The following is a 14,631-nucleotide window of genomic DNA, read 5'->3' as shown; positions in this document are numbered from 1 at the left end:
AGAGTAGAAATTCATCCTGTAGAAACCGAAGATAACGACAAATTGTCCATTATAATGAACTTAGATCACAATGAATTTATTGATCTTGAAGAATCGACAAATGAAATGTCGAAACTTAAAGACTTCGATTCGAATGATATACTAAAACCTGCTCTTGATCAGAACGATATACAAGGTATTATAAATATCAATCCCTACCAAAATATAACGCAAGAATTTATTAACGAAACAAGTGACAAAGAATTACCAATACCAGAAGAAGATATTCTAGAATCTACAGAAGAAACCATCCAAAAAGAAACACTACCACTAGAAGATACCCAAAAAGAGACAAAAATAAAAATTCTTCAAAATAAAGTAATACCAAATTCAGAAGAGAAATCTGACGATTTAGAAACGATGCATACTAGTCTAGAAGATCTCATATTAAATATACCGTATACAGAAAAGGCCATAAATATATACAAAAATCAAATAATAGTAACTTTTGCAAATATATCTAAATCAAAATATACATACGAAAAAATATTCGACAAAAATAGATACCATTGGCAAACACCAAAAAATGATTTTGATGAATCACAATTTCTATGTTTAATTAAAGAGATCATAAAACCCAATACAACCTATTGCCTACTATTCAAAAACAAAGACCTCGAGATACCTTTTATTCTTTTTATGACAAACTTATTTAAAAATAATGCATTTTCCCTGGTCATTTCTAATAAAATTCTAACAGATATAACGGAAGAAGCAGAAAAACAAGAAAAGTTAAAATTTTACCACGAAACGAAAACAAACCACAGAGGCAATAATGAAAATCTCGCAGCAGCCAAAAAACATTTGTACTGGCCTGACATGGACAAAGATGTCACAAATTACGTTAACACTTGTGACCTATGTCAAAAGTCAAAGTACAAAAGACATCCCAACTCACTTATTCCCAAACCAACACCAATTGGCAATTCTCCTATGGAACACATATATATCGATACATTTAAATTTAGTAACCAAAATTTCCTTACCATTTTCGATAGCTTTTCTAAATTTGGTCAAGCCTATCCTATAAATTTAATAAACGCTATGGAAATTGTTAACAAATTGACATTCTTTATAAGTCACTACGGAATACCCAACAAAATAACATGTGACAATGGCGCAGAATTTAGAAATAAAATCTTTTAAGATCTCTGCCTCTTACATCATATAGATGTCCATTACGTAACCGCCTACAACCCAAATGGCAACAGTCCGATAGAAAGATTTCATTCTTCAGTCATAGAAAGTCTGAGAATACTTAAAGAAGAAAAAGAAAATATCATCATTTCTCAGTTGATGAGTTACGCAATATTAGCTTATAACAATAGTATTCATAATGCTTCAGGATATAGTCCCTTTCAAATAATGCGAGGCAAACTAGATTATAAAAATCCCTTCGAACGAGATGAGAATAAAAGGATAACCCATTATATTCATGATCACTCAAAAAACCTAAAATACTTAATGATCTTATTCTTAATAAACTAAATAAAAACTAAACATAAAACTTAGAACGTGCAAATAAATCTAAACAATCAGAAATAAAATTAGACACGAATCGTCCCATATATCAGTTAAAGGGTTCAGAAGAAAGATTAGTGAAATATAATCAACCTTATCAAAAATTAGTAAATCCTAAATTAGTCGGAGATAATAAAATATTATCCAACAATAAAGTATATCACTTACGAAGTATAAAACCTCAACGTATTGTTAAGTAATCAAATAATTTACAATGAAATAATAAACTTAAGAGAGCCTATTAAAGTAAATAGTCACTTTTCTATATTAATTACAAACAAAATAGATCACGCTATATCACTAACAAAACTAAATATTCTTCATAGCTCAATTATTAATCCTTTACAATTAGAATCAATAATACTAAATTTAAACAAAATATATACGGTACGAAATGTACCACAACTTCAAAATTTAATGAATTATTATAATCTCTTTTCAACTCAGGTAAATATTCATGAGAATTTGGAAATTTTCAAGATTCATACCTTAATAGTTAGTAATTCCTTAAAATATTTCCGAATATATCCTATACCTTTAAACAACCTAAGAATTATACCCGATCAACCATTCCTGCTTCTCAGCAACGAAGAAAATTAGACAACATCTGAACAATGTCCCGAAATCGAAAACTACTATTACTGTCCAAAGAAGTATCTACAAGAAAATACACAACCTTGTTTAAGCAAACTCATCCGAACTGGCAAGAATAACTGTATAAGCACGAGTATCCATTTGAAGAAGACTACAATAACCACAATTAATTCAAACCAGTTAGTCGTCATACCCATCAATCCCATAAGAATAGAAGCAGATTGTGAAAAGAACGGTATATACGAAATAGACAAACCTTCCATCATAACCATCGACAAATGTAAAATAACCATCGACAACAAAATTTACGAACAAGAAGAAACAATACATGAAGAGTATGTATTCGATTTACCCAAATTCGAGTTTCAAAGTAACTTAACCCAAGTTCCAACAGTAAAACTAAAAACATTGGATGACTCAAAAATCAAGCATATCCAGACCATAGCAGAGAATATCGAACTTCCAGAATTAAAAGAAGCCCCGACGTACCATAATTGGACCAACACATCTCTCATCATCTTTATTATACTAATAATCTCTGTTCTAGCATATTTCAAAGTATTCAAGCCCAAAATCAACTCCATCACAAGAAGTCAACCAAGAGAGGCACATGGCTCAGAAAATCCAACTCCCTTGTTTTCCGAGCTTAAGGAGGGAGGAATTATATAAACATAAAAGAGATATCTAAATGTCATAGTCCAAGTCATTAGTACGATATATATAGTGCAGCCACGGCTGTGAACATTCACTCTTGATTTATTATTGTTATTGTATACTTGTTTTGATTCGTTGTTTTACCTTTGTATTTTAGTTAATTTTAAATAAAGTGTTTTTAAAAACGCGAGTCTGAAAACGAGTTCTTTAATTCGTTCGGAAAAATATTCCCATAAGATTTTTTTGCATAATCACTTTCATGAGACACCCCAAAATAAGGTTCAAGAGGTCGCCCAGGCATAAAGTTGCCCAGAAATTCTCATTATACAAATAAGCGCCCGCCCTGCCATACGCGCTTCATTGTAAATTAAAAAACAATGGTTTAATAGTTGTTTATGCACCAAGGGTGTTATTAAGATGTTTGCGTCCGAAGGGCAACATAATCCAGCCAAAAAACCTCTGGCCCGAGGGATGGATGTTGCTCAATAGGCGTAATTATTCGGTAACAACAGTGGTACATACAAGATTTTATTTTTCACTTCACATAATATAAAAACTAAATTTGACGTTTTTACTTTTTACTTTACTGCACCTACAAAGTATATATTATGTACATTTTGAATGTACCATTGGTGTTACCGGATGATTAAGCCCATAGAGCAATGTACAGTCCTCAGGACAGAGATCCTCTGGCTGGATTATGTTGCTCTCCGGCGTAATCATCTTAATAACATCCTTGGTGAATAAATAACTATTTAACCATTGGTTTTTAATTGATAATGAAGCCCGCATGGCAGGGCGAATGCTCATTTGTACAATGAGAATTTAAACCAGCAAAAATTGTGCAATAAATCTTATTTCTCTCTCTTATAATAGCTCTGTCATAAGCTCTTCATAACCAATTAAAAAACAATATTTTAAAATAAAATTTGCCCAAAATACTTAATAGAAAAAGATAGAAAAAGGTTTGAGCTTGAATTTAGGTCTTTGGCGAATTTCAAAATAATGTTTTTTACTTGTGTTTTTGAGCTTGAAGATCGTAATTTTGCGTTTTTCTCAGTTTTAAATTATTTATAACTCGAAAACGATCAAGCTTACAGAAAAATTACAAGAGACCTATTTTATTCAAAAAGATCCAAAGAATTAAAAAAATTGTCCGGACCGAAGAAATTAATTGTTACAATTTGTTTAAAAAAATTTGATCAAGACCTTTTAAACCTTATTTTGGGGTATCTCATGAAGGCGATCTTGCAAAAAAATTTTATGGAAACATTTTTCTGAACGAACCCGAGCTTTTTGAATTGTCTATGAAGCGACCGGTGATTTTCACTGTCAGGTACGCGTGCAAATTCAATTTGAAATAAAATTTGTATTAAGTTGGCTTTAAAAATTCGATATCTTTTGATCAGAGTCTTCTATCGTCAAAAATCAAAATGTGTTTTATCAATCAAGATCAAAATTTCTTTCGTATGCAATTTTTGTATTTTGCTACAAATGAAGGCAGGTTCTATAAACGCTGTAAATAAATAAATGTTTAGAGATTTTTACCATTTTTTACGATTCTCGTGATATCAATCAAATTTAGCACTTCCATTGGTCGGTCACAATGAAATTTTCATTACTAGAGCCTAATCTTCAAAAGATTTAGCCCAAAACTTCGGTATTGAGTTTTGGTAACAAATGTGAAACATTTGAAACAGGTCTAAAAAAAGCTGAATTTAAACTTTCACATTACAAACGATTTAAAACATTTAAAGCTACCTCTTTTTAATTATACAAGTACTTTTTTTGAAACGACAAAACTTTAGCTACAAACTCCATCTAATAGCGTCTTCGTGGAAGCATTTCCCATGACGTGCGATCGTTTGTGATGTAAATATTTTAAATGATTCATATTTTTTGCCAAAACTTAAAATTGAAATTTCATATTATAGGTTTTGAAGATTAGGCTCCAGCAATGAAAATTTTATAGCAACCGGTCAATGGAAGTGATAAGTTTTTTTGATCTTATGAGAATCGTAAAAAATAGTAAAAATTCCGCAACGTGTATTTCTTTAACAGATTTGGAGAAACTGACTTTACTTGCGGCAAAATACAAAAATTTTATAAGATAGCTGCACTTTTCACCTTTAAAATGCATTTTAATTTTTGTCGATAGGACACCCTGATTAAAAAGACCGAATTTTTACCGTTGAGTTGATATACATTTTATTTAAAATTGATTTCGCGCGCGAACATGACATTGAAAATCACCGATTACTTTAAGCGTTATTTCTAAAATAACGATTCATTCTACAGAAAAAGTGCAAATAAGCGTTTTTGTTTAAAATTATCTCAGCTACATTTTTTATTCAAAACATTTTTTTCTTCGGCGTATAGATTTTTGGAAAATCGATTTTTTCTGTTTTCAGTTCTGGAAATCTGTTTTTCCGCCATACGAGGGAGGGTTTTAGGAGAAGTCTTGGGGTAAATCGATAAACCTTATTTGCATCTTTTTGCCGTCCCAAAATTGACAATCTTAGCAAAATTTAGCTTGTTCGTATAATTTTTAGGGGTCGAATCTCTTACGACTGGACTATTAATGTAATACTACTGTTAATTAATATACATATACCCTTTTATTCATACACATAAAGCAGACGAAACAGATAAATAAAAACTTTATTCTATTGTGAAATAACAGCACACAAACCTATAAAAAGAGAAAAAACTATTCCGAAAAATGATAAAGTGAGACAAAAGTTCGTACGAATGTATGCGGAAAGGTTTAGTGCTGAACGATAGATCCGGACAATGGCTAATCCGCAAGGCAAGGCCCGATTCAAATCATTTTCTATTGAGTTCAGTATTTGCTCTCAGCTTGGCGCCGCCGTTTCGACGTTTACACCACTTGCCCATATCTATTTAAGGTCTCACACTGATTCCTTTTATCACTTTCCATTGGCGGAGAAGAAATGTTATAAGTTATTATCTTTATTTGTTTCTTAATTTGTCGAATACATGACGAAATCTAAATATCCGAAAATCAGTTTGGATTTATACAAAGCAGATGCAATTTTAATTATAAACAGTTGATGGAAAAATAAAGGAATAGAGAAAAATATGTTCTTATGTTATTCATTGCTCGTGCGCTCCTTTCCGATGAGTATGTGAAGATTGTGAGAGATATAAATGATGATGATGTGTAAGTAAAAAATACTAATGGAATTAAAGCAATAATACTGGAACAAGACTACTGGTATTCTACAAATACTAAATAGATAGAAGTGGTTGAAAAAAGGTTTAAAGCTTAGTAGGCAAAAACAAACTATTGATTGTACAAAAATATTAGTCTTAAGTAACTATTATTTACAAAAGGATGGATAACGTGAAAGAAGGAAAGACGATAATGAAAATTGTGGTGTAATGAAAAGGTGGATAGGTAGCGGGACAAAAAAAAACTAAAATTAAAGCTAAGAGCAACAAAGATCTATGGGGACATGCTTAGACAAGGCATTTCTATGAAGAAGATTACTATTAGTGATCCAAAACAGTATTGTATAGATCTTCTTCTTCTTATGGTGCCGTGCACCTATAGTGCGTTGGCGAATTATCTTAAGGTCAGACGTCTGTCTTTTGCGGCATGCAAAAGTTCGCCAGTGTTAGTTACGCCTGTCCAGTTCTTTATATTTCGCAGCCACGACATTTGTTTGCGACCTACTCCTCTCTTGCCCTCAATCTTTCCTTGGATAATCAGTTAAGGGATTGCGTATTTTTCCCCTCTCAGGATGTGGCCCAGGTATCCAATCTTTCGTGCCTTGATCAAGCAGAGCAATTCTCTCTCAGTATTTGCTCTTCTTAGGACTTCCTCGTTTCTCACCCTATCTGTCCATGGTATGCGGAACATTCTTCGCAAGGTCCACATTTCGAAGGCTTCCAACTTGTTAATGGAAGATATTTTCAACGTCCATGTCTCCATGCCGTATAACAATATGGACCATACATAGCACTTAACCATTCTGTAACGGAGATTGAAGGAAAGATTGCGGTTACAAAGTAGCGGTTTAAATTTAAGAAAAGCTTGTCTTGCTTGTTCGGTACGGCATTTTATTTCTTGTTGAGAATCCCATTGGTCATTCACCATCATTCCCAAGTATTTGAATATTTTCACTTGCTCGATTGGAGCATTATCTACGTGCAGTTGTACTCTGAAAAATGCGCCCTTTCTTATTGTCATGCATTTTGTTTTTCCAGCATTTATCTTCAGGCCATATGTTTTTCCTGTGGTGTTTATTTTATTTAGTATCAACTGCATATCATGCTCGTTATCTGTGATTATTGCGGTGTCGTCAGCGTAACGAATGTTATTTATCGGGTACCCGTTGACCTTTATACCACAATCAGTGCCTTCAAGTGCCTCTGCAAAAACATTCTCCACATAGAGGTTGAACAGCATAGGAGACAAAATACACCCCTGTCGCACCCCTCGTAAAATTTCGAATTCCTCTGTGTTTGTTGATTTGTTCAGCCTCACACGTGCCTTTTGATTCCAATAGAGATTCTGGATAACTCATATCTTTCTCATCAAAATCAGCATTGTGTAGCATTTTTATTATTTCATCGTGTTTTACGGTGTCAAAAGCTTTTTTGTAGTCGAGGAATGTGATGACTATATCTTTTTGTTGGTCCATACAGTTTTGTACCAGGGTATTCAAGCAGAATGATGCTTCGCGCGTCCCGAGTCCCTTCTTGAAACCAAATTGTGTCAAATATTGACAACAAAACAGATAATGTAAAAATAATGGATAAAACAGATAATGGAGAGTTGGACAACAGTACTCGGAGACATTTACAATAAACAATGGACTAAAACAGGGGGATGCAGTTTCACCACAACTCTTCAACTTAGCTCTGGAAATTACCGACTACAATATTCCATAGAAAAGGACCAAACCTACTGTTATAATTTGCAGAAGATATAGAACACACCAGACAAGGGTGAAGAAGACTTTCGTCAGGTTCAAGAACGAAGCAGAGCTCCTAATCAATGAAAACACAACTAAATATATGCAAATTAGCCACAATAACCGAAACAGAGATAGAATCGGATAGAACATTACCATCTATGGCTTTAACTTTGGGCGTATCAGAGGATTTAAGTATTTTGGAACAACAGTATCTAAAGACAATAACGGATCACAAGAAATAAACAATGAGATACAAACCGGCAACATTCAAAGATACATACAACTATAAAAAATAGTCATAAGACCCGTAATGATGTATAGTAGCGAAAATGGAAGGTAATAAAAAAATCAAACGAAGAGCGACTACGTATCTGGGGATGAAAAATCCCCAATGGGAACAGCAACCTGGAATGTTCAAGGAATATTGCAATCAGGCGAACTGCATATACTACAACGAGAAGTCGAAAGAGAAGATATAGAAATATGCTGACTTTCGGAGACTCATTGGAAAGGACAAGGATACTTCCGATCGGCAGATCATGTTGTATCGGGAGCAAATAACACAGGAAGAAATGGTGTTGCAATTATGTTGACTAAAAGAGTTTCACAATACGTGTATGATTACCAACTGATAAATGATAGACATATAAAAATAACCTTACTAGCATCACCAAACAAAATGCACATTCTTTAGGTCTATATGCCAACCACAGACGCGTTAGACAATAAAGTGGAAGACGTATACTCTGTTATTGAAGACACAATAAGAAATATTTCATCTAAAGAACCACTCATAATCATGGGCGATTTTAACGCTAAGGTAGGAGAAACAAGAAATGATAACATCCAAAATGTAGGAAACTATGGGTTAGGTATTAGAAACAGCCGAGGTGAACGTTTAATAGATTTTGCAACCGAAAACAGTTTGGCCATTGTAAACACAATGTTCAAACATCATACCCGTCGTTTATCAACGTGGATCAGCCCAAATGGAGAATACAAGAACCAAATCGACTACATATTGATTATAAACAGATGGAAAACATGTTTTACAAACGTAAAAACTAGACCAAGAGCTGAATGTGGATCCGATTATAAATTTTTATGGGCTTGCTTCAAGATAAAGCTAAGAAGAACAATGCCGCACCAAAATCAAAACAGGCTGAAGATTTCAAATCCGAAAACATTTAGCGATGCATTAAAGGAAACTAGTATGTTGAACACACAAGACAACCCAGAAGAAATGTGGAAAGGTTTCAGAAATGCCATAGAAACCTCTGTAGAAAGAACCAAAACCGAAAAAAAGATCATCAAGAGAAAACACTGGATGACAGACAGAACGCTGCAACTTCTCGAAGAGCGAAGGAGAATCAAATCTCTCATATATCAAAACGACAGCAACAAAAACGAATTAGCAAGGTTATATAGAGAAATTAAAAGAGCACGTAGGGATGATAAAAATAAACATATAAATGAAGAATGCAAAGAACTAGAGAGACATGTAAACCGGTATGAATCTCATGAGCTATATAACAAAGTCCGATATCTATACAGGGAAATTAAACCAATCACACAAACAATAATGGATCAAAACCAACATTTTATAAATGACGAGAAAGGTATTGCGGAGGTATGGAGAAAATATTGTCAAAGTCTATACGTAGATGATCTTCAGAATGCAAATCACGACGAGTTCACTGCAGAGAGAGAACCAAATATTCTAAAGTCAGAGGTAGAAAAAGCAATCAAAAAGATAAAAAATAGAAAATCTCCTGGCGCAGACCAGATCACCGCAGAAGTTTCGAAAGAGACTGGAGATGGAGTAAATGTTATGCATATGATCTGTGTGAATCTTTGGAAAACCGAAAGACTAAAAGCTTTTCTATTGTCTCAGATATCAGAAGAACAAGCGGGATGTGTCCCAGGAAAAGGCACAAGAGAACACATCCTTAATGTCAGACAGCTAATCAAAAAAACTCGCGAATTCATTACTCCTATGCTTATGTGCTTTACGGATTACACAAAGGCCTTTGATAAAGTAAAATGGTAGCAGTTATGGTCCATACTAGCGGAAATGGGAACACCCCACCACTTAATTCAACTAATTAGAAGTCTATATGAAAATAATAAGTGCACAGTAAAAATAATTTTGTTTAATATCTACAGCAAACACATTATGCGGAAGGTACTAGATGGATAGAAGGGTGGAATATCAGTAGGAGGTCAAAAAATCAGTAATTTGAGATATGCTGATGACACTTTAATAATCGTGGCAAATCAAGAAGAAATGGAAGATATAGTGAGATGTCTGGAGGAGAAAAGCAAAACATATGGACTAAAGCTATATAGGAGTAAGACAAAGGTCATGATAGTAGACAGAGCTCGGAATAATCTTTAACACATTAAAGAAATTGGGGGCTTTGAAGTAGTAAATAGTTTTATATACCTGGGGTCCCTAATAAAAAATGACGGAGGGTGTGACAGAGAGATACGTAGAAGGTTGACTATTGCCAGAACAGCTATGATGAAGCTGGTAACCATTTGGGAAAATTCTAGCATAACAATACACACAAAACTAAGGCTGGTAAGGGCACTCATTTTTCCCATAGCCCACATATGCATCCCAAACGTGGACCTTAAAGAAAGCGGATAAAAATAAACTAGACGCTTTTGAAATGTGGGTATACCGCCGCATGTTAAGAATATCCTGGATTGATCATCGCACTAACGTATCGATATTAGAACAGCTTAAAGTAAAGGATAGATTGCTTAAACAAATACAACAGAGATATTTGCAGTATTTTGGATACATTGCTAGAAGAACAGGTACGATGGAAAAATTGATAGTCGAGGGCAGAGTTGAAGGAAACAGACCTAGAGAGGGAAATCGTGAAAAAACTGTAAAGGCCTGATGGTGTCACCACATCCCAATAGGGATAAGGACTGAGGAGGAGGAGGAATCATTTAAAACGCAAAAGGATGCCTTTAATTATAATTACCCGAGGCCTTTAATAAGTTCTTTTTGTATGCCTAACATAATAAGAGTTTTGGGATTTCTATCATACTTATTACAAAATATCCATGTATTTACAATACATGTGACAAGATAAATTTGAAACTAAAATACTTTATACTAACAGTTATTGTGGATGCGGTGTTAATACAGATAGCCTGAGACTCTGCACAGTGAGTCCACAGGGAGTCTTATCTCCTCTCTTCGCAGCTAGACTTAGCAACGACAGACAACATGTTCTGGGTTACACGAATGACCGGTTCACCGGTCGGTTTATCCCCCATATTGTCTGGAGTTTCAGGATAATTTCCGATCGCCGCTCGTGAGGAAGAACGAAGGTATTTCGATTCAATCCTCTGTTTGCTCGGGAAATTATGTATCTTCGACTTACACTTAGCGAGAAGTTCACTGAAGGCTCTGTTGTTAACAAGGTGCTACCGGCAGTATAGAATACTTTAAAAGTTCGAATTTCTTTTACTTGAATGTATATATTTGTCTTATATTAAATATTAGGACTTCCTCGTTTCTCACCCTATCTGTTCATGGTATGCGGAACATTCTTCGCAAGGTCCACATTTCGAAGGCTTCCAACTTGTTAATGGAAGATATTTTCAACGTCCATGTCTCCATGCCGTATAACAATATGGACCATACATAGCACTTAACCATTCTGTAACGGAGATTGAAGGAAAGATTGCGGTTACAAAGTAGCGGTTTAAATTTAAGAAAAGCTTGTCTTGCTTGTTCGGTACGGCATTTTATTTCTTGTTGAGAATCCCATTGGTCATTCACCATCATTCCCAAGTATTTGAATATTTTCACTTGCTCGATTGGAGCATTATCTACGTGCAGTTGTACTCTGAAAAATGCGCCCTTTCTTATTGTCATGCATTTTGTTTTTCCAGCATTTATCTTCAGGCCATATGTTTTTCCTGTGGTGTTTATTTTATTTAGTATCAACTGCATATCATGCTCGTTATCTGTGATTATTGCGGTGTCGTCAGCGTAACGAATGTTATTTATCGGGTACCCGTTGACCTTTATACCACAATCAGTGCCTTCAAGTGCCTCTGCAAAAACATTCTCCACATAGAGGTTGAACAGCATAGGAGACAAAATACACCCCTGTCGCACCCCTCGTAAAATTTCGAATTCCTCTGTGTTTGTTGATTTGTTCAGCCTCACACGTGCCTTTTGATTCCAATAGAGATTCTGGATAACTCATATCTTTCTCATCAAAATCAGCATTGTGTAGCATTTTTATTATTTCATCGTGTTTTACGGTGTCAAAAGCTTTTTTGTAGTCGAGGAATGTGATAACTATATCTTTTTGTTGGTCCATACAGTTTTGTACCAGGGTATTCAAGCAGAATGATGCTTCGCGCGTCCCGAGTCCCTTCTTGAAACCAAATTGTGTCAAATATTGACAACAAAACAGATAATGTAAAAATAATGGATAAAACAGATAATGGAGAGTTGGACAACAGTACTCGGAGACATTTACAATAAACAATGGACTAAAACAGGGGGATGCAGTTTCACCACAACTCTTCAACTTAGCTCTGGAAATTACCGACTACAATATTCCATAGAAAAGGACCAAACCTACTGTTATAATTTGCAGAAGATATAGAACACACCAGACAAGGGTGAAGAAGACTTTCGTCAGGTTCAAGAACGAAGCAGAGCTCCTAATCAATGAAAACACAACTAAATATATGCAAATTAGCCACAATAACCGAAACAGAGATAGAATCGGATAGAACATTACCATCTATGGCTTTAACTTTGGGCGTATCAGAGGATTTAAGTATTTTGGAACAACAGTATCTAAAGACAATAACGGATCACAAGAAATAAACAATGAGATACAAACCGGCAACATTCAAAGATACATACAACTATAAAAAATAGTCATAAGACCCGTAATGATGTATAGTAGCGAAAATGGAAGGTAATAAAAAAATCAAACGAAGAGCGACTACGTATCTGGGGATGAAAAATCCCCAATGGGAACAGCAACCTGGAATGTTCAAGGAATATTGCAATCAGGCGAACTGCATATACTACAACGAGAAGTCGAAAGAGAAGATATAGAAATATGCTGACTTTCGGAGACTCATTGGAAAGGACAAGGATACTTCCGATCGGCAGATCATGTTGTATCGGGAGCAAATAACACAGGAAGAAATGGTGTTGCAATTATGTTGACTAAAAGAGTTTCACAATACGTGTATGATTACCAACTGATAAATGATAGACATATAAAAATAACCTTACTAGCATCACCAAACAAAATGCACATTCTTTAGGTCTATATGCCAACCACAGACGCGTTAGACAATAAAGTGGAAGACGTATACTCTGTTATTGAAGACACAATAAGAAATATTTCATCTAAAGAACCACTCATAATCATGGGCGATTTTAACGCTAAGGTAGGAGAAACAAGAAATGATAACATCCAAAATGTAGGAAACTATGGGTTAGGTATTAGAAACAGCCGAGGTGAACGTTTAATAGATTTTGCAACCGAAAACAGTTTGGCCATTGTAAACACAATGTTCAAACATCATACCCGTCGTTTATCAACGTGGATCAGCCCAAATGGAGAATACAAGAACCAAATCGACTACATATTGATTATAAACAGATGGAAAACATGTTTTACAAACGTAAAAACTAGACCAAGAGCTGAATGTGGATCCGATTATAAATTTTTATGGGCTTGCTTCAAGATAAAGCTAAGAAGAACAATGCCGCACCAAAATCAAAACAGGCTGAAGATTTCAAATCCGAAAACATTTAGCGATGCATTAAAGGAAACTAGTATGTTGAACACACAAGACAACCCAGAAGAAATGTGGAAAGGTTTCAGAAATGCCATAGAAACCTCTGTAGAAAGAACCAAAACCGAAAAAAAGATCATCAAGAGAAAACACTGGATGACAGACAGAACGCTGCAACTTCTCGAAGAGCGAAGGAGAATCAAATCTCTCATATATCAAAACGACAGCAACAAAAACGAATTAGCAAGGTTATATAGAGAAATTAAAAGAGCACGTAGGGATGATAAAAATAAACATATAAATGAAGAATGCAAAGAACTAGAGAGACATGTAAACCGGTATGAATCTCATGAGCTATATAACAAAGTCCGATATCTATACAGGGAAATTAAACCAATCACACAAACAATAATGGATCAAAACCAACATTTTATAAATGACGAGAAAGGTATTGCGGAGGTATGGAGAAAATATTGTCAAAGTCTATACGTAGATGATCTTCAGAATGCAAATCACGACGAGTTCACTGCAGAGAGAGAACCAAATATTCTAAAGTCAGAGGTAGAAAAAGCAATCAAAAAGATAAAAAATAGAAAATCTCCTGGCGCAGACCAGATCACCGCAGAAGTTTCGAAAGAGACTGGAGATGGAGTAAATGTTATGCATATGATCTGTGTGAATCTTTGGAAAACCGAAAGACTAAAAGCTTTTCTATTGTCTCAGATATCAGAAGAACAAGCGGGATGTGTCCCAGGAAAAGGCACAAGAGAACACATCCTTAATGTCAGACAGCTAATCAAAAAAACTCGCGAATTCATTACTCCTATGCTTATGTGCTTTACGGATTACACAAAGGCCTTTGATAAAGTAAAATGGTAGCAGTTATGGTCCATACTAGCGGAAATGGGAACACCCCACCACTTAATTCAACTAATTAGAAGTCTATATGAAAATAATAAGTGCACAGTAAAAATAATTTTGTTTAATATCTACAGCAAACACATTATGCGGAAGGTACTAGATGGATAGAAGGGTGGAATATCAGTAGGAGGTCAAAAAATCAGTAATTTGAGAT

Source organism: Diabrotica undecimpunctata, chromosome 8, assembly GCF_040954645.1.
Source record: "Diabrotica undecimpunctata isolate CICGRU chromosome 8, icDiaUnde3, whole genome shotgun sequence".
Taxonomy (NCBI): Eukaryota; Metazoa; Arthropoda; class Insecta; order Coleoptera; family Chrysomelidae; genus Diabrotica; species Diabrotica undecimpunctata.
The sequence above is the reverse complement of the archived record's forward strand: the minus strand, read 5'-3'. Positions refer to the sequence as shown.